At 36.3% G+C, this 19,711-nt stretch overlaps 2 pseudogenes; both read right to left on the bottom strand.

Annotated features, from left to right (window-relative positions):
• Positions 1-2,699: 2,699 nt before the first annotated feature.
• Positions 2,700-3,632, bottom strand: LOC123946444 (annotated as a pseudogene).
• A 1,052-nt stretch (positions 3,633-4,684) lies between these two features.
• LOC123946443 lies at positions 4,685-5,383 on the bottom strand (annotated as a pseudogene).
• Positions 5,384-19,711: the final 14,328 nt, after the last annotated feature.

Raw genomic sequence — 19,711 nt, 5'->3', positions numbered from 1 at the left:
CAAGGGCAAAAATGAACTGTTGGGATTTCATCAAGATCAAAAGCTTTTGCACAGCAAAGGAAACAGTTAACAAAACCAAAAGACAACTGACAGAATGGGAGAAGATATTTGCAAATGACATATCAGATAAAGGGCTAGTATCCAAAATCTATAAGGAACTTAGCAAACTCAACACCCAAAGAACAAACAATCCAATCAAGAAATGGGCAGAGGACATGAACAGACATTTCTGCAAAGAAGACATCCAGATGGCCAACAGACACATGAAAAAGTGCTCCACGTCACTCGCCATCAGGGAAATACAAATCAAAACCACAATGAGATATCACCTCACACCAGTCAGAATGGCTAAAATGAACAAGTCAGGAAATGACAGATGCTGGAGAGGATGTGGAGAAAGGGGAACCCTCCTCCACTGTTGGTGGGAATGCAAGCTGGTGCAACCACTCTGGAAAACAGCATGGAGGTTCCTCAAAATGTTGAAAATAGAACTACCCTATGACCCAGCAATTGCACTACTGGGTATTTACCCTAAAGATACAAACATAGTGATCCGAAGGAGCACGTGTACCCGAATGTTTATAGCAGCAATGTCTACAATAGCCAGACTATGGAAAGAACCTAGATGTCCATCAACAGATGAATGGATAAAGAAGATGTGGTATATATACACAATGGAATACTATGCAGCCATCAAAAGAAATGAAATCTTGCCATTTGCGACGACGTGGATGGAACTAGAGCGTATCATGCTTAGTGAAATAAGTCAATCGGAGAAAGACAACTATCATATGATCTCCCTGATATGAGGACATGGAGAAGCAACATGGGGGGGTAGGAGATAGGAGAAGAATATATGAAACAAGATGGGATTGGGAGGGAGACAAACCATAAATGACTCTTAATCTCACAAAACAAACTGGGGGTTGCTGCGGGGAGGTGGGATTGGGGGAGGGGGAGCGGGCTATGGACATTGGGGAGGGGAAGCGAACCATAAGAGACTATGGACTCTGAAAAACAACCTGAGGGTTTTGAAGGGTCAGGGGTGGGAGGTTGGGGCAACCTGAGGGTTTTGAAGGGTCAGGGGTGGGAGGTTGGGGGAACAGGTGGTGGGTAATGGAGAGGGCACGTTTTGCATGGAGCACTGGGTGTTGTGCAAAAAGAACGAATACTGTTACGCTGAAAAAATAAATAAAATGAGAAAAAAAAATAAAAATAATTATCTCTGGCAAATATTGTTCAGCTACATATTACTGAACAACCACCATAATGTGACTTAATGTTTTGGGGGACTATGCTTGATGCACTACTGATGATGTAGAAAACAAATAATCAAGGGAACTAATGAGTCAGTTATCCATCAATCTAAAAAACTAAAAAAGTATCAAACTTACTCACTTGTTAACATCAGCTATGTGTCTGGCATTTAGGTGTTTTTTTCTGATGAAATTATGGCAAGGTGTATACGACTTAACAAGTTCTACATTTCCAATCATCTTTCTCTTCAATGGTTTCCCAGGGCTCTTTTTTAGTATCTCTGCAATTTAGTAGATTGTTCATTACTAGATGGATGAGTAAAGACTTCAAGAGTACAAACTTAACTATATGCTTTAATGAAAGTTTGTTAATATCTCTAGGACTCAATTTTCTTCATCTGTACATTGAAGAGATTAAAGTAGAAACATCTGTAGCTTCTTTATTTTTTTTTTTGGCTTCTTTACATTTTAAAATTACCCATATTATGAGTCTGGCCCATGCTTCCTGAAAAATTAGTATAGACAAGAAGTGTTCAGAAAATAAGAGCTTGTGATGGACATTCTGCCTGAGGATATTAGATTATCAAAATTTAAAGTTTAGTATGAAATTTAGAAAGAATATGATTTAAGCTTACAAAACTATTAACACCGTAGGTACCATTAATATAGCTTTATTCCATATGCTTCTAAAAGAGAACCAGAACAATGACCAGGCACAACACTAAATTGTATGAATTTACTATAATGATATAGCGCTAATTAACCTCAATTAGAATCCTTTACCTCGTCCCTGACTCACTTGAGTTTAAAGTGTGTATAAATCATTAATCATTTTCCTAGCTGTTAGGAAACAAACATATATTGATTTTCCCTTCTTCAGAATTTTCTTTATCTCAAACATTTAGTAGCCTAAGTTCTCAGTAACTGATTATTGTGGAAACACTAAATTTAAATCTGAATAATATAACTTGAAAATTAACTTTATGTTAATTCACTAATGTATTATTTAAGCTGATATTAGCAAACTAAAGTAGATTTCCTCTGGGTGTATAGTTGATTATTCAATTACCAAATACAGAGATTGAACACCATATGGCATTGGATTAGATAAGAACAGCTTTGTTGTAAAAAACACACCATTAGAAGTCATATTCACAATTCTCCCAAATCTTTTCTTTAAAAGTAAGGTACAAATAAAGAAACGTAGCACAAAAGTGTTAGAGGACACAAACACACATATACATACTTACAGGCCTCTAAGATTTTAAGAAATAAAGTGATGACACAACAGGTTTCATTAAATAAGCAGTTTTACTGTTTTGGTGTTCAGTGAACAGTATTGATAATATATAACAACAAACACTTTAATGTTATAATAATGTACATCTACAGACTTTCAAACCTTTATTTATTATTTATTATTGTTATGAACCTCAGTTAGTTTCACATTGAAAACACTGTTATCTTGCTGACCATATCTTTGAAGGTATTTTCACTTGCTTGTTCCTTAGGGTATAGATGAAAGGGTTCAACAGAGGGGCAACTGAGGTATTTAAGACAGCCACTCCCTTATTAAAAGTTTCTGCATCCTCAACGGAAGGATTTATGTACATAAAGATACATTTTCCATAAGAAAGTGAGACCACAATCATGTGAGAGAAACACGTAGAAAAAGCTTTTTTTCTTTGTTGAACAGAGGGCATTCTCAGAATTGTCCTGATTATGTACATGTAGGAAAGAATCACTAATACCAAGGTGAAGAGGAGGGTAATTCCACCAGAGATAAACTCTATCATTTCTATGAAATGTGTGTCTGAACAGGATAGATGCAACAACACAGTATAGTCACAGCAATAGTGATTGATGACGTTGGATGCACAGAAAGGCAGCTGGAGAGTCATTATATGTGGCACAATGACAACCAAAAAACCAGAGAACCAGGAACACAGGACAAGCTGAATGCAGAGTCTCCTGCTCATTATAGTTGTATAATGTAGGGGTTTACAAATGGCAACATAGCGATCATAGGACATGGCAGCTAAAAGATAAAATTCAGTTGCTCCCAGAAGAATGGCAAAAAAGTACTGAGTGAAACAACCAGCAAAGGAGATAGTCTTATCTCCAGTTCCAATATTGACTAGCATTTTGGGGCCAAAGACAGAGGTAAAAGATATTTCCAAAATAGAAAAATTCCAGAGGAAGAAATACATAGATGTCTGGAGTTGATAATCCAGCAGGGTCAGAATGATGATGGTCAAGTTTCCCGATGCTTAAGACATAAGCTAGCAGCAGAAAAAGGAAAAGCACAGCTTGAAGTTCAGCATCATTTGTCAGTCCAAGGAGAATGAATTCTACCACTGATGTCTGGTTTCGCATCACTAACTTCAGACAAATTAAGACAGAAAATAATAATGACATGAAGTGATTAGCACATTTTCTTATTTTACTTTATAATTAACAAAGGCCTTGCTTCTTAGGAACATTTTCAATTGCTCTCATCATTTTTTTCATTAATTTATCTTTTCCTTCCTAATCTTTCTGTTTTGTTTTTCCTCTAAGTTATTATGAGTACATGTGTATACTATGTATATGTGTATATATATTATGTGTCATATGCATAGACAAATCCAAAATAAATTTAGAGGGTAGATTTTATTTGATTAAATAGATTTCTTAAATCAGCCTTTTAACGCTCAGTTTATTAGCAAATAAAGTAAATATAAATTAAGGTATGAACTACAGAATTAAAACTGAACTTGGTTGTTTTCTTCTTTTTGTTGTTTTATATTTTTTTCTTCTTTCAATTTTCTCATTTAGAATAATAATTCTGTGCACCTACGGAAGCTCTAAGCTTAGAATGATTTTTCCCTTTTCTTATGATTCTATCATCTGTCTTAGCAATTTTGTGCAGTCGCTATCTTATTGCACTACAGTATATGTTATTTAAAGGGACACTCACAAGGGGCACCATCTGGTGTTAACTTTAACTGCAGCTTCCTTCTCCTCCCCTCAAAGACCTTTGGCCAAGACTTCTCCATCGTGAAGACTGAAAGGGTCCAGTGATATTCTGGCAGTAGTCCCATTATTCCATGGAGGTAGAAGAAGGAGCATAGACTGCCTTCGATTCTCCCACACTATGCAAACTGCAAACGGTTCTGAAATTAGAACATATACTCCTATACTAAAAAAACTTAGGGACATGGAGAGTCAGCTAGAATAGAGGAAAGGAAAGTCCTAGGTGGGTGGGGAAGTAGGGCGGCCCATTGAAGAGCCAAGCTGCTTTTAATTAAACAAACTCAGACTGCCAACACAGTAGAACTGCTCAATTCACCTTCCAAATCAGAACAGGACTAACAAGCTCAGGCTTGGGTTTTCTAGTATGCACAGTAGATGAGCTGCTGGTGAGGGGAAGCTCACAAGCAGGATCTCTACTCCTGCACACACAACATGCCCAGCAGCTGAATAGCTGCAAATGCCAGGGCTGCCCAGATAATAGGCATCATGACTTCTAGTAACCTCTTCACAACTAGAGCCCCACATCCCTTAGCATAGAGGTCAGAGGGGTGGGCCAGACTGCCATTACAGCCATTACAGCTGCTGGGGTCTCTCCGCTGCAGCTAAGAGTGACATTCTGGTTTTTGGTCTCTTTGAACCAGTCTGTACTTTCCCAGTCTGACTAGTTGTGAATTCCACAACAGTGCAGCTGTCTCTGCTACCTAGAGCCTGGCTAGCACCATCAGGTTTGGTTCTTTCGTAGGTCTTACACACTTTCTGAGTGCTGTGATCAACCACTTTCCACCTTTGCTCTGTAAACACATCCCAAGACACTACAACAACTTCTGTGACAAAAACCAAGCATAGGATGATGACAAACATGGCAAGTCCACAGTGGCTTTCTCAGATTGTGGCACAGCAGCCAATTAGGTCAATAATGAAAAGCAGGGCTCCTACAGCTATGATCACTACCACAGGGAAGAGAGTATACACATTTTCAAAGAAATGGTCACAATCATCATAAGTGATAAAGACATGGGCTCCCACATAGGGTAAAATGCCACCTGCCTCCCAGAAGATAAGGTTGAGAAACACCAGCACAGTCTTGGAGGAGTGACGCTGCACTGGCCCATGATGCTGCGGCTGCTGGGTCCCTGCTCTGCCAGAGGGCTGTGCTCACCTAGTGAGGTGGCGATGGCTGGCCCAGGCACCTCCCTGTACCCAATACCCTCCTTGCAGTAGCAGAACCCTGGCTCCAGGCCTGATGATTTTTCCTTTAATTCTTCTTCTTCATCTTTTTTTTTTATGTGAAGATTTTATTTATTTATTTGAGAGTGACAGAGTGAGCAAGTGAGAGATAGAAAGTAGGAGCAAGGGGAGAGGGAGAAGCAGATTCCCTGCTAAGCAGGGAGCCTGAGGCAGGACTCCATCCCCAGACCCTGGGATCACCACCTGAGCTTAAGGGAAATGCTTAACCAACTCAGCCACCCAGGCACCCCTTTTCCTTAATTCTTAATGAAGTGTTAGGAATTCTGGCAAGACTATATGCTGTGGTGTGTGTGGTGAATTGTGTAAGAGAGATGAAACACAGACCTGTACCCCCGGAACATTATATGTTAATTTAAAAAATCTAAAAGACAAAAAAAGTGTTAGGAATTCATATTACTTGTAGTTCTTTGATCATGGCAAGGGCTCAATAAATGTTACCACCATTTAATGTAGATATGTGGATTAGTCAACACTTGGCAAAACATTAAATCAAAATAATCTCACTGATTGTGCTTTTTTGCTGTATGCAAGAACTGCCCATCCACAAATTACAGTTCCTTAAATGTCAGCTCAAGCTCAGCTCTTCATACAATTGTATCTAACAATTGCAATCAACCATAATTGATTCTCCTCTTCTTTATTATAATTTACCACAACATAACACTTGGTCATAAAGTCAAATTATTTTCCAGTTATATCAAGTATATACACTTTATCTGTCCAGCTTTAACGTAAATAAGTTACCCATAAGAATAAGGCATATCTTTTATACAGAGTACAGAAAATTGTACAGATTTGGTAAAAATTTTAATGTAAAATATTTTTGACTTTTTTTTAGAGGCATAGCCCTACTTTATTAAAGGCTATGGTTTTTATGCAAACAAAAGTTCCAATTAAGCTTATCCATACAGCTCTTAAGAATATTCTCTTAATATTTTTCATCATCAGACACAAAGAAATACTATTAGGAATGCTTTTGTCTACTCAAAAAATAAAATTCTTTTCATCTTAACTATTATTTTACTACATATGTTGACATATTTTCATATCATACTATGTAATAAGTTAGTAATAGTCATGCATAATATATTCTTATCAAGAGGAAAGCTCCAGAAGTAATAAGTTAATAATAGCACACATCATATATTCTTTTTTTTAATTAATTAATTTTTATTTGCTTATTTACAGCATAACAGTGTTCATTGTTTTGGCATCACACCCAGTGCTCCATGCAGTACGTGCCCTCCCTATTACCCACCACCTGGTTCCTCAACCTCCCACCCCACCCCACCCCCTCCACATCATCATATATTCTTATCAAGGTGAAAACCCCAGAAGTATTTAATACAACAAAAGAGCAGTTTTGCCAACTCAGGAAGACTGATTGTCTAGAATTATATCCCAAAAATTTCAGGGTTCCTAACATAACTTCAATCAATTTGTGCTTTTGTAGATGATTTTTTCTTTTGTTAAATACCGCTATATAAATATATTTTTAAAGCAAAAATGCTATACACTTATCAGTATTATTAAAAATTCTGTTTTGTTAATGACAATTAGAATAATGTATTAAGAATGTAAATTTAAGTATTAGCTGAAATAATGGCTAGCTATGTTTGAAAGTATTATCTTGACTACTTCATACTGAGTACAGAAAATAAATACAGGAAATAAAAATTATGCACAAATGAGCTTTACAGTATTTTATATGCAGAAAATATTAGGGCACTCCTTTCCACTATGACAAAACAGCTCATTAAATTGAAATATTGCCAAAAGTTGAAATAAATTTGGGGTTTGAATAATGGATAATGATATTCTGTTTCTACATGAAAATAGCTAGTGTCAGATAATTTGGAGATATTGTTGTTAATCTTCCAGTTTGAGATCCTAGCTATTAAGACTGAAGATTATAACTTAGAAAGTACTCAAGCAATTGCATTCACTAAAGACCATTAAAACCCTGAAATTTCCATTGTTTAAACAATAATTTTTTAATAAAAGAAGACTTCATAAATGATTCCCACATAATGGAAATACTTTATTGATTAAATAGACAAGTCCAAAAATGAGATCAAAAACATTTATGTAGTAGTAAGTGACATCATTTTCTAATAAATAAAAGATGAAAAAATGAGAACTTTTATATAAGAAAAAACATTTATATCAACCAAATTTCTTTCAGCAGAACAAAAAATGATAACCTTTTATAATAAAGGTAAGTGCTATTCCCAGAAAAATAATGTATATACCATATGTGATCAAATAATAAATGATCAAATAATAAATACTTGACCCAAACATGATGTATTTACTCAAAAGACTTACTGTAAGAAACTGTTTCTTTTCTTAAAAAAAAAAAAAAAGTTTTATTTGTTCCTAAAAGGATGTGGAAAAGCTTTCCCAACTTTCCCTGGATATCAATAGCTTCTCCTAAAGTAAAATAATCTCTACAATGAATTGTATATAACTTTCATATTTAACCTCTGCCTCCTTCTGTGGTGGACCTCTTTGCTAGTTTAAGAAGCACTTAGGAGGAAAGTTGAATTTGTTGTCATTGAATCCATGACTGATGGGAATGGGCATCACGGAAAAACAGAAGAAAGTGTGATTTGATTTACTTTAAGTTCTATTCTGTGAGTGTGGTGTAACATTTTCTGCCTGAAAATAGGTACATATCCTGAACTTTCATATTGTGAAATTTTTACCTGTCATTGCTTAGATCAACCAACATTTTATTTAAAAATAATATGTACACAGTTGTGTCAACAGGCAAACATGAAAGGTAACAGACAAAACAATAAAGAGACTATACATCTGTAGTTCAATGCTTCCCTTACCAACCCTCTCCTACCTCAAACAGGTGAATTGGTTCTGCCTTAGTTTCAAATGAGCTCCTTCTATGGCTAAATCAGAGAACATAAAGGTTTAGGACCCACTGGGAAATGGTCCTGGGTCATCAGAATTTGTCTGCTTCAAAATACTCAGGAATGGGGGCACCTGTGTGGCTCAGTGGGTTAAAGCCTCTGCCTTCAGCTCAGGTCATGGTCCCAGGGTCCTGGGATCCAGTCCTGCATCGGGCTCTCCGCTCAGTGGGGAGCCTGCTTCCTCCTCTCTCTGCCTGCCTCTCTGCCTGCTTGTGAGCTCTGTCTGTCAAATGAACAAATAAAAAAAAAAATCTAAAAAAAAAAAATACTCAGGAATGCCTGGTTTTCTGTCGCAACAAACATAGGTCATACTAGCAGGTAAAAAGAAGGAAACAAAGGGGCGCCTGGGTGGCTCAGTGGGTTAAAGCCTCTGCCTTTGGCTCAGGTCATGATCCTAGGACCCTGGGATGGAGCCCTGCATTGGGCTCTCTGCTCAGCAGGAAGTCTGCTTGCCTCTCTCTCTGCCTGCTTCCCTGCCTACTTATGATCTCTCTCTCTGTCAAATAAATAAATAAAATCTTAAAAAAAAAAAAGAAGAAACAAAGAGCATATAAGCAGATTGAAATCCCCCGCCAAGGCTTTCTTGTCATTCCGTTGCTGTTAGAATTTATCTATCACTATTTTTCTTATTCATTTTGGTTTATATGAATGGGTCTTTTGCTATTTCTTTGTCACCTATGGCCACTTAAAGTCAACTCAAAGCCCACTCAAAGTCATCGCAAAGACTTTGCAATGGCTGTTCTTTCTCTAAACATCACATGACTAACCCCCTCATGTCACTGAGATCTCAGAATTGGGCATTTCTCAAGAGAAGTTTCCCTGATCATACTATCAAGATAACCACTACTCAATCATTGTCTAATCCTTAACTGGCTTGATATTTTATGCATAATAGATTTTTATTGTTGTTCACACCACTCTTAGACTTTGTTCTTTCTTTATTTGCTATGTGTTTGTCGTCTAGCATCCTCACTAAACTGTAAGCTCCACTAAATGAAGGACTTTATGTACTAGCTTCTCTGTATGCCTGTGCAAGTTTTTGGTAACTATATATATATATATATATATATATATATTTACATATATATGTAAATATATATATATATATATATAGGGGGATCTTGTAGGGATTACATATATATATATATATATTTACATATATATGTAAATATATATAAATATATATATTTATATATATAAATTACATATATATGTAAATATATATATATATATATAGTTATATAGTTATATATATGTAATCCCTACAAGAAGGACACACAGCATGATATATTTGCTGAGGAAATATTTGTTGAGAATTTATTTAAGCCAAATTAGATGTCTAAATTAGTTTTATTGAGGTATAGTTGACTTATAATATAATAAACATGTTTAAAATATATAGTTCGGTAAGTTTTGAGATATTTCATAGCCTATGAAAACTTCACCACTATCAAGAAAATAAATATACCCACCAATCTTAAAATTTTCTCAAACGCCTTTTAATCCTTGCCTTGCAACCAACACCATACTCTCACATAGTAGTTAAGTTCACTGGGAAAGGATTCATTAGCCTTGCAACCGTGTGGGTGTTTTCCAAAAGAAGAAGGAATAAAGGGCCTATTTTTTAACCAACTGCCACTCTAATTTCTCCAAAAGCATTATAAACAAAAAGCTATTCAGATATTCTATTTCCTTTGTATATTTTCCACAAATACTCAACATCATAGCATTACCATTTTTCTGTAGTTTTAAAATATAGCATACAGCAAATGTTATTTATAATGATTCTTTTTTAAAATAGCTATTCTTAATCACTTTTTTTTGGTCATAAACCTCAGTGAGTAAATGCATGTTTTATTTTCTAAAAGGTGATATATCAGAACTACACTAAGAGTAGTGGTATCTGGGGACTATTGGGGTGGTTAGGAATATTTTCTAACTGCAGCTAGAGTTCCTGCTGAGATCAGTGTCTAGAATGGCTTCAGGAGGGATGAATCAGCTCAGTTTCAATAGCTGTCTCTTCCACCTGACTGACCTTTGCTTGTTCTCATGCGAATTGTGGAGTTCAAGAGGCAGAGAGAGGATGCATTCTTGGTTTCTTAATTCTTACACTCTGAACTGTCACAATATTCCTCTGTTGCATCTCTTTGCAAAAGCAAGTCATGGGACTAAGCTAAATTCAAAGAATGATAAACAGACATTTTCCTGCTGAATGGAGCTGTAGCATAACATTGCAAAGGACATGACCATTTTCCTACCCATCCACCATACAGCTCGTGAAGAATCACCTGATCACTAAAAGGCTGTGTAAACCATATTGCTGTCCTAGGGCTGCCATAACAAATTACCCCAAACTGGTGACTTAAAACCACAGAAATTCATTCTTTCACAGTTCAGGATGCCAGAAGGCTGGTGGGTCTGAGGAAAAAAACTGTTGCATGCTTTTCTTCTAGGTTCTGGTGCTGGCCAACAAGCTTTAGTACTCCTGGCTTGCAGATGCATCTCTCCATCTTTGGCCTCCATCTTGACATGGCTGTCAGTCCTGTGGATCTGTGTATCTTTGTGTCTCTGAATCTCATCTTAAATAACGACCTTAGTCAGGGACGCCTGGGTGGCTCAGTTGGTTAAGTGGCAGCTTTGGCTCAGGTCATGATCCCAGCATCCTGGGACTGAGTCCCACATTGGGCTCCTTGCTTGTCAGGGAGCCTGCTTCTCCCTCTGCGTCTGCCTGCCACTCTGTCTGCCTGTGCTTGCTCTCTCCCTCTCTCTCTCTCTCTGACAAATAAATAAATAAATAAATAAATAAAATAATGACCCTAGTCATTGGATTTATGGCCCACCCCAATCTGGCATAACTTTATCATCACTGTAATTACATGTGTAAATTCCCTGTTTTCAAATAAAGTCATATTCACACGTATCCGTTATTAGGAGCTCGACTTATCTCTGGGATGACACAATTCCATTCACAACAGTGATCATATATATTGTATGGAATATGCTGAAGAGAAATCAAATACCTTGAGAATCATTAAAAACATAAGCCTGTAATTAAAAAACAAAGCAAAATAAATAAAATCCCAATCTATAAACAAGTGTATAAGAAAAAGAGAAAATGCCAATTAACATGCAAACAGCTTCCTTTACTTTCTTTTGGCCCTTTGCTGTCTGTGTTCCCTTGCTAAACACAAGGCATGCTTCTTTTTCAACTTAAAGTTAAGCTCCTTTTGCATACTTGTCCATGAAAATTCCTACCCCATCTGCTAACCACTTTGCCATTTATAATCCATACATTACTATTTATTGTTGTCAAATTTTTGTTTCATATAATTTTAGAATGTGTTCCTTTATGGATGACCAAAGTGAGTCTCAGAGAGTTTCTATCTTGATCAAAATCAATAAGATAGTTAATGAAAGAGCCAGAAATAGCACCTAGATGTTTTTTTAAAGATTTTATTTATTTATTTGACAGAGAGAGATCACAAGAGAGGCAGGCAGAGAGAAAGGAAGGGAAGCAGGCTATATGCTGAGCAGAGAGCCCGATGAGGGACTTGATCCCAGGACCCTGAGATCATGACCTGAGCTAAAGGCAATGGCTCAACCCACTGAGCCACCCAGGCGCCCCAGAACCTAGATTTTTATTTTTATTTTCAGATTTCACTAATTTTGCTTTTTCCCATTTTATTGAGATAAAATTGACATATAACACCATACAAGCCAAAGGTATAAGTATATTGTCTTGACATATGTATATTACAAAATGATTACCATGTAAGTTTAGTTAATATCCATAACCTCATATAGTTACAAAAATTTTTTCTATGTGATAAGAACGTTTAGGATGTACTCTCTTAGAAACTCTCAAATTGGGGCACCTGGGTGACTCAGTGGGTTAAAGACTATGCCCTCAGCTTGGTCATGATCCCAGGGTCCCAATGTGGGTCCCAATGTGGGGCTCTCTGCTCAGAGGGAAGCCTGCTTCCCATCTTCTCCCTCTGCCTGCCACTCTGCCTACTTGTGATCTCTGTCTGTCAAATAAATAAATAAAGTCTAAAAAAAAAAAAGAGACAGAAAGAGAAGAAACTCTCAAATTTTTTTTTTAACTTTTTTTTTATTTTTTATTTTTTTTATTTTTTTTTCCATTTTATTTATTTTTTCAGCGTAACAGTATTCATTCTTTTTGCACAACACCCAGTGCTCCATGCAAAACGTGCCCTCCCCATTACCCACCACCTGTTCCCCCAACCTCCCACCCCTGACCCTTCAAAACCCTCAGGTTGTTTTTCAGAGTCCATAGTCTCTTATGGTTCGCCTCCCCTCCCCAATGTCCATAGCCCGCTCCCCCTCTCCCAATCCCACCTCCCCCCAGAAACTCTCAAATTTACCCTACACTGGCATTAACTGTAGTCATGTTGTACATTGTACATTATACATTGTACATCGCATCCACGGTACTTATTTATCTTATAACTGAAAGTTTTTACCTTTTGCCTACTTTGTGTATTCCCTTCCTATACACCTTGTCTCTGGTAACCACAAATCTTATCTCTTTTTTAATGAGTGTTTTTTAGATTCCACATATAAGTGAGATCATACATTACTTGCCTGACTTAGTTTACTTAGCATAATGTCCTCAGGGTCCATCCATGTTATCATAAATGGCAGGATTTGCTTATTTTTGATGGCTAAATAATATTCTATTGCATATATGTGTTGTAAATATATTTTACATTGTAAATAATACTGCAATGAACATGGGTGTGCATATATCTCTTTGACATAGTGATTTCATTTCCTTCTGATACATACCCAGAAGTGGAATTGCTAGGTCATACCATAGTTCTCACTTTATTTATTTATTTATTTTTTTTTGAGGAACCATTATACTACATGTCCTATAGTGGCTGTTCCACTTTACATTCCTACCAAGAGTGCACTAGTGTTCCCTGTTTTCCACATCTTCCCCACTGTTTGTTATCTCTTGTCCTTTAGATGACAGCCATTCACTCCAACAAGTCCAAGGTGATATTTCACTGTGGTTTTAATTTGCATTTCCTTAATGATTAGTGGCTTTGAGCACATTTTCATGTACCTCTTGGGCATTTGAATATATTCTTAGGAAAAATGTCTGTTCAGGTCATCTTCCCATTTTCAAACTGGATTATTTGCAGATTTAAGCTGTTGAGTTGTATGAGTTCTTTATATATTTTGGTTATTAATCCTGGTTCAACTTAGTATGTAGGTTTCATTCCATAATGAATCAGCATTTGAAGTATATTTTATTCACTCTACTACCTGAAAATCCATAGCACTCACTATCAATATTATTTTGTAGTCTGAGATTATAAATGTGTATTATGTGCATTTTGTAGCATTGATTTTGGCAATTGAGAATTTTGATTTATCTCCTCATTATATAATTACATTTTTATGAATTGCTCTACGGTTTTGTCTCCTAACCACAATTAAAACTCTCTTTGGGCAGTGTTATTTCCTGCATGTTAAATTTAAATATAAAGCAATGCTATACATTGGACTTGATTCACTAATTTGACCTGACCAACATTGAAATCAAAGTTAGACTTTTTTAAGCTACATTGAAATATCAACATGTTAATTGTTCTTCTTGCCTCAGCCCTCATATATGTGACAGAATTGGATAACATGTAAAGTAAGAGATAACCAATTCTTATTTTAGGGGTGCCAGGGGTACCAGTTTTGGCCTTTGAAGACATCTTTTGACACTCAAAATTACAGACATTTGTAAGAAATATTTCCATAAAGTCTTCTAAATAACAATATAGGGGAATATATATATGGAAAAATCTATGGAATTGTAAACTTAAGAAAAATTCCTTTTTTTCATACAACTAAAAAGGACAATTATATCACCATAAAAAATGATGAAAATATTTGTCCAAAGAAAACTCTGGAATTGTTGCTAGTGATAAAAATTTTAGCATTTTGGGGGGTGAACAACTCAACAAATAAGTCCTTCTAATCATGTCTTCAGATATAATAATGACTTTATTAATTAGCTTTTAGGACTCTGAAGAAGAAATCAATTTGTAAATTGAGGATAGAGTTTGTGGCTCTGTGACTTAAAGTTATAAATTTATTTATACTTACATTAAATTTATAAAACTATATGCAAATTTGTAAATTGAGGATGACAAGCTTCATAAAAAGTCTCTTCAAGTGGCTCTCTGACTTACATTAAATTTATGAATTTATTTATACTTACACTAAATTTATACATTTATTTATAAATTTATAAATTTATTCATACTTACATTAAATTTATAAAACTATATGAAATATATAGGTATAACTGTACTAAAAACTATATGAAACATAATGATTATATTATAAATGCCCCAAAGAAGCCATGGACTTTAAATCAGACAAGATATGAAATAAGTGAATACCTTATGAAAATTTTTCTTGCATCTTCAAAGAGGAAATTAATTTTACATTTCACCCAAATCATAAAAATGCATAACTAAAGCATACCCTTTCGTATATGGGATCTAATCTATATATTATGTTATTCTAACAATAATACTATCAAACACTCAGACAGGGTTTATTATGTGTCAGGTGTTTCCATAAACTCTTTTCATAAATTACTATTATTCTATTCTTGATTTTATTATGCTAGCTTATTAAACACATACACATTCACTACTAAACTGATTTTAGAACCTCACAATCTACTCATGAGTCACATGCAAATAGTAGAAAACCAGGGACACCTGAGTGACTCAGTCAGTCAAGCATCTGACTCTTGATTTCTGCTCAGGTCATGATTTTAGGGTCATGGGAATGAGCCCCATGTCAGGCTCCATCCTCAGTGGGAAACTTGCTTGAGATTTTCTCACTCTCCCTCTACCCCTCCTGTTGTGCTTTCTGTATCTTTCAAATAAATAAATATATCTATTTTAAAAAAGGAAAAGGTAAAGAAAAGAAAAGAAAAGAAAAGAGAAGAAAAAACCATTGCAGTAGTCTTACCAGATGGTCACTGAATTTAGCAACGTTAATTTGGAATATGTGAGTTAAGCTTAAACAATTAAAAGCCCATTGAAGGAGAAAGATTTAAAGGTACTGATATTTCCAAATATCCCAAATTCCCATTATGCTCAATGGATATAAACTTCTGGAAATCACAATTAAATTAAAATAAATATGACAAATTGCAAATTTGTGGTGATTTTAAATTTCTCTGACATATTGACCAAGAATGATAGAGGCTAGTTGCTGTTTAAAGAAAAATCTATACAATTAAGAAAAATGTTGGTTAATGAAGAATTAGAGCAACAGATATTATTGGTATAATTTGCATATTTGATATATATTTTTATGAGAGTGGGAATGTGAAATTTTCCACAATTACATTTGACACAATTTCATTTTGTCTTCTTAGTTGATTTAAGGCACTTATGGACTTACAGACAAAATTCCCATGTATAAGTGGTGCTTTATCAGGATGAAAATGTCGTAGAGAATTTTTAAGAAATTAGCATATTGAATTTCAAATGTAGAAGGGTCTGAATTTGAATTCCTGTGACTACCTCTCAATAACCCTACCTTGTCAAGATTCTTAAATTTTCTGATCCTAATTCATCTTTTATGAAAAATAAATGTATAATAGGATCTACGTGTTGGGTTGTTGCAAGGACTTTTTTTTAGGATTTTATTTAAAGATTTTTAAGATTTATTTAATTATTTGAGAGAGAGAGAAAGAGCATGAGCATGGGGAGGACAGAAGGATAGTGAAAAGCAGTCTCCCCACTGAGCAGGGAGTCCAATGCAGGACTTGATCCAAAGACTCTGGGATCATGAACTGAACTGAAGGCAGACGTTCAATTGACTGAGCCACCTGGACACCCCACAGGGCATTTATTAATGCTTTGATAAATCATGTTGGCTATTTTTTTTTTTACTTTAAAATTTATTTATTTATTTATTTATTTTTTATTATTATTTTTTTAATTTAAATTTATTTATTTTTATTTGTTTATTTACAACATAACAGTGTTCATTGTTTTGGCATCACACCCAGTGCTCCATGCAGTACGTGCCCTCCCTATTACCCACCACCTGGTTCCTCAACCTCCCAACCCCCCCACCCCCCCGCCGCCCCTTCATAACCCTCTAGTTGTTTTTCAGAGTCCATAGTCTCTCATGGTTCATCTCCCCTTCCAGTTTCCCTCAACTCCCTCTCCTCTCCATCTCCCCATGTCCTCCATGTTATTTGTTATGCTCCACAAATAAGTGAGACCATATGATACTTGACTCTCTCTGCTTGACTTATTTCGCTCAGCATAATTTCTTCCAGTCCCGTCCATGTTGCTACAAAAGTTGGGTATTCGTCCTTTCTGATGGAGGCATAATACTCCATTGTGTATATGGACCACATCTTCCTTATCCATTCATCCGTTGAAGGGCATCTTGGTTCTTTCCACAGTTTGGCGACCGTGGCCATTGCTGCAATAAACATTGGGGTACAAATGGCCCTTCTTTTCACTACATCTGTATCTTTGGGGTAAATACCCAGCAGTGCAATTGCAGGGTCATAGGGAAGCTCTATTCTTAATTTCTTCAGGAATCTCCACACTGTTCTCCAAAGTGGCTGCACTAACTTGCATTCCCACCAACAGTGGAAGAGGGTTCCCCTTTCTCCACATCCTCTCCAACACACGTTGTTTCCTGTCTTGCTAATTTTGGCCATTCTAACTGGTGTTAGGTGGTATCTCAATGTTGTTTTAATTTGAATCTCCCTGATGGCTAGTGATGATGAACATTTTTTCATGTGTCTGATAGCCATTTGTATGTCTTCATTGGAGAAGTGTCTGTTCATATCTTCTGCCCATTTTTTGATATGATTATCTGTTTTGTGTGTGTTGAGTTTGAGAAGTTATTTATAGATTCTGGATATCAACCTTTTGTCTGTACTGTCATTTGCAAATATCTTCTCCCATTCCGTGGGTTGCCTCTTTGTTTTGTTGACTGTTTCCTTTGCTGTGCAGAAGATTTTGATCTTGATGAAGTCCCAAAAGTTCATTTTTGCTTTTGTTTCCTTGGCCTTTGGAGACATATCTTGAAAGAAGTTGCTGTGGCTGATATCGAAGAGGTTACTGCCTATGTTCTCCTCTAGGATTCTGATGGATTCCTGTCTCACGTTGAGGTCTTTTATCCATTTCGAGTTTATCTTTGTGTACGGTGTAAGAGAATGGTCGAGTTTCATTCTTCTACATATCGCTGTCCAGTTTTCCCAGCACCATTTATTGAAGAGACTGTCTTTTTTCCATTGAATATTTTTTCCTGTTTAGTCGAAGATTATTTGACCATAGAGTTGAGGGTCCATATCTGGGCTCTCCACTCTGTTCCACTGGTCTATGTGTCTGTTTTTATGCCAGTACCACGCTGTCTTGGTGATCACAGCTTTGTAGTAAAGCTTGAAATCGGGTAACGTGATGCCGCCAGTTTTGTTTTTGTTTTTCAACATTTCCTTAGCAATTCGGGGTCTCTTCTGGCTCCATACAAATTTTAGGATTATTTGCTCCAGCTCTTTGAAAAATATCGGTGGAATTTTGATCGGAATGGCATTAAAAGTATAGATTGCTCTAGGCAGTATAGACATTTTAACAATGTTTATTCTTCCAATCCAAGAGCATGGAACAGTCTTCCATCTTTTTGTGTCTTCTTCAATTTCTTTCATGAGTTTTCTGTAGTTCCTCGAGTATAGGTCCTTTACTTCTTTGGTTAGGTTTATGCCCAGGTATCTTATGGTTCTTGGTGCTATAGTAAATGGAATCGATTCTCTAATTTCCCTTTCTGTATTTTCATTGTTGGTGTATAGGAAAGCCACTGATTTCTGTACATTGACTTTGTATCTTGCCACGTTACTGAATTGCTGTATGAGTTCTAGTAGTTTGGGGGTGGAGTCTTTGGGGTTTTCCATATAAAGAATCATGTCATCTGCGAAGAGAGAGAGTTTGACTTCTTCCTTGCCAATTTGGATACCTTTTATTTCTCTGTGTTGTCTGATTGCTGTTGCTAGGACTTCTAATACTATGTTGAACAAGAGTGGTGAGAGTGGGCATCCTTGTCGTGTTCCTGATCTCAACGGGAAGGCTGCAAGCTTTTTCCCATTGAAGATGATATTTGCTGTGGGTCTTTCATAGATAGATTTTATGAAGTTCAGGAATGTTCCCTCTATCCCTATACTCTGAAGCGTTTTCATCAGGAACGGATGCTGGATTTTGTCAAATGCTTTTTCTGCATCAATTGAGAGGACCATGTGGTTCTTCTCTCTTCTCTTATTGATGTGTTCTATCACATTGATTTGCGAATGTTGAACCAACCTTGCAACCCAGGGATGAATCCCACCTGGTCATGGTGGATAATCTTTTGAATGTGCTGCTGGATCCTGTTTGCTAGGATCTTGTTGAGAATCTTTGCATCCATATTCATCAGTGATATTGGTCTGAAATTCTCCTTTTTGGTAGGGTCTTTGCCTGGTTTGGGGATCAGGGTAATGCTGGCTTCATAAAAAGAGTCTGGAAGTTGTCCTTCTGCTTCAATTTTTTGGAACAGCTTCAGGAGAATTGGTGTTATTTCTTCTTTGAAAGTTTGGTAGAATTCCCCAGGGAATCCGTCAGGTCCTGGGCTCTTGTTTTTTCGGAGGTTTTTGATCACTGCTTCAATCTCATTACTAGATATCGGTCTATTCAGGTTGTCAATTTCTTCCTGGTTCCATTTTGGGAGTTTGTAGCTTTCCAGGAATGCATCCATTTCATCTAGGTTGCTTAGCTTATTGGCATATAACTGTTGGTAATAATTTCTGATGATTGTTTCTATTTCCTTGGTGTTAGTTGTGATCTCTCCCTTTTCATTCATAATTTTATTAATTTGGGCTTTCTCTCTTTTCTTTTGGATTAGTGTGGCCAATGGTTTATCGATCTTATTGATTCTTTCAAAAAACCAGCTTCTAGTTTCATTGATACATTCTACTGTATCTCTCGTTTCGACCTCATTGATCTCTGCTCTAATCTTGATTATTTCCCTTCTTGCATGTGGAGTTGGTTTGATTTGTTGTTGATTCTCCAGTTCTTTAAGGTGTAGAGACAGCTGGTGTATTCTGGATTTTTCAATGTTTTTGAGGGAGGCTTGGATGGCTATGTATTTCCCCCTTAGAACCGCCTTTGCTGTATCCCATAGGTTTTGGACCGAGGTGTCTTCATTCTCATTGGTTTCCATGAA

The sequence above is a fragment of the Meles meles genome, chromosome 7 (assembly GCF_922984935.1).
Source record: "Meles meles chromosome 7, mMelMel3.1 paternal haplotype, whole genome shotgun sequence".
Taxonomy (NCBI): domain Eukaryota; kingdom Metazoa; phylum Chordata; class Mammalia; order Carnivora; family Mustelidae; genus Meles; species Meles meles.
This window is presented reverse-complemented; position numbering and strand designations above follow the sequence as displayed.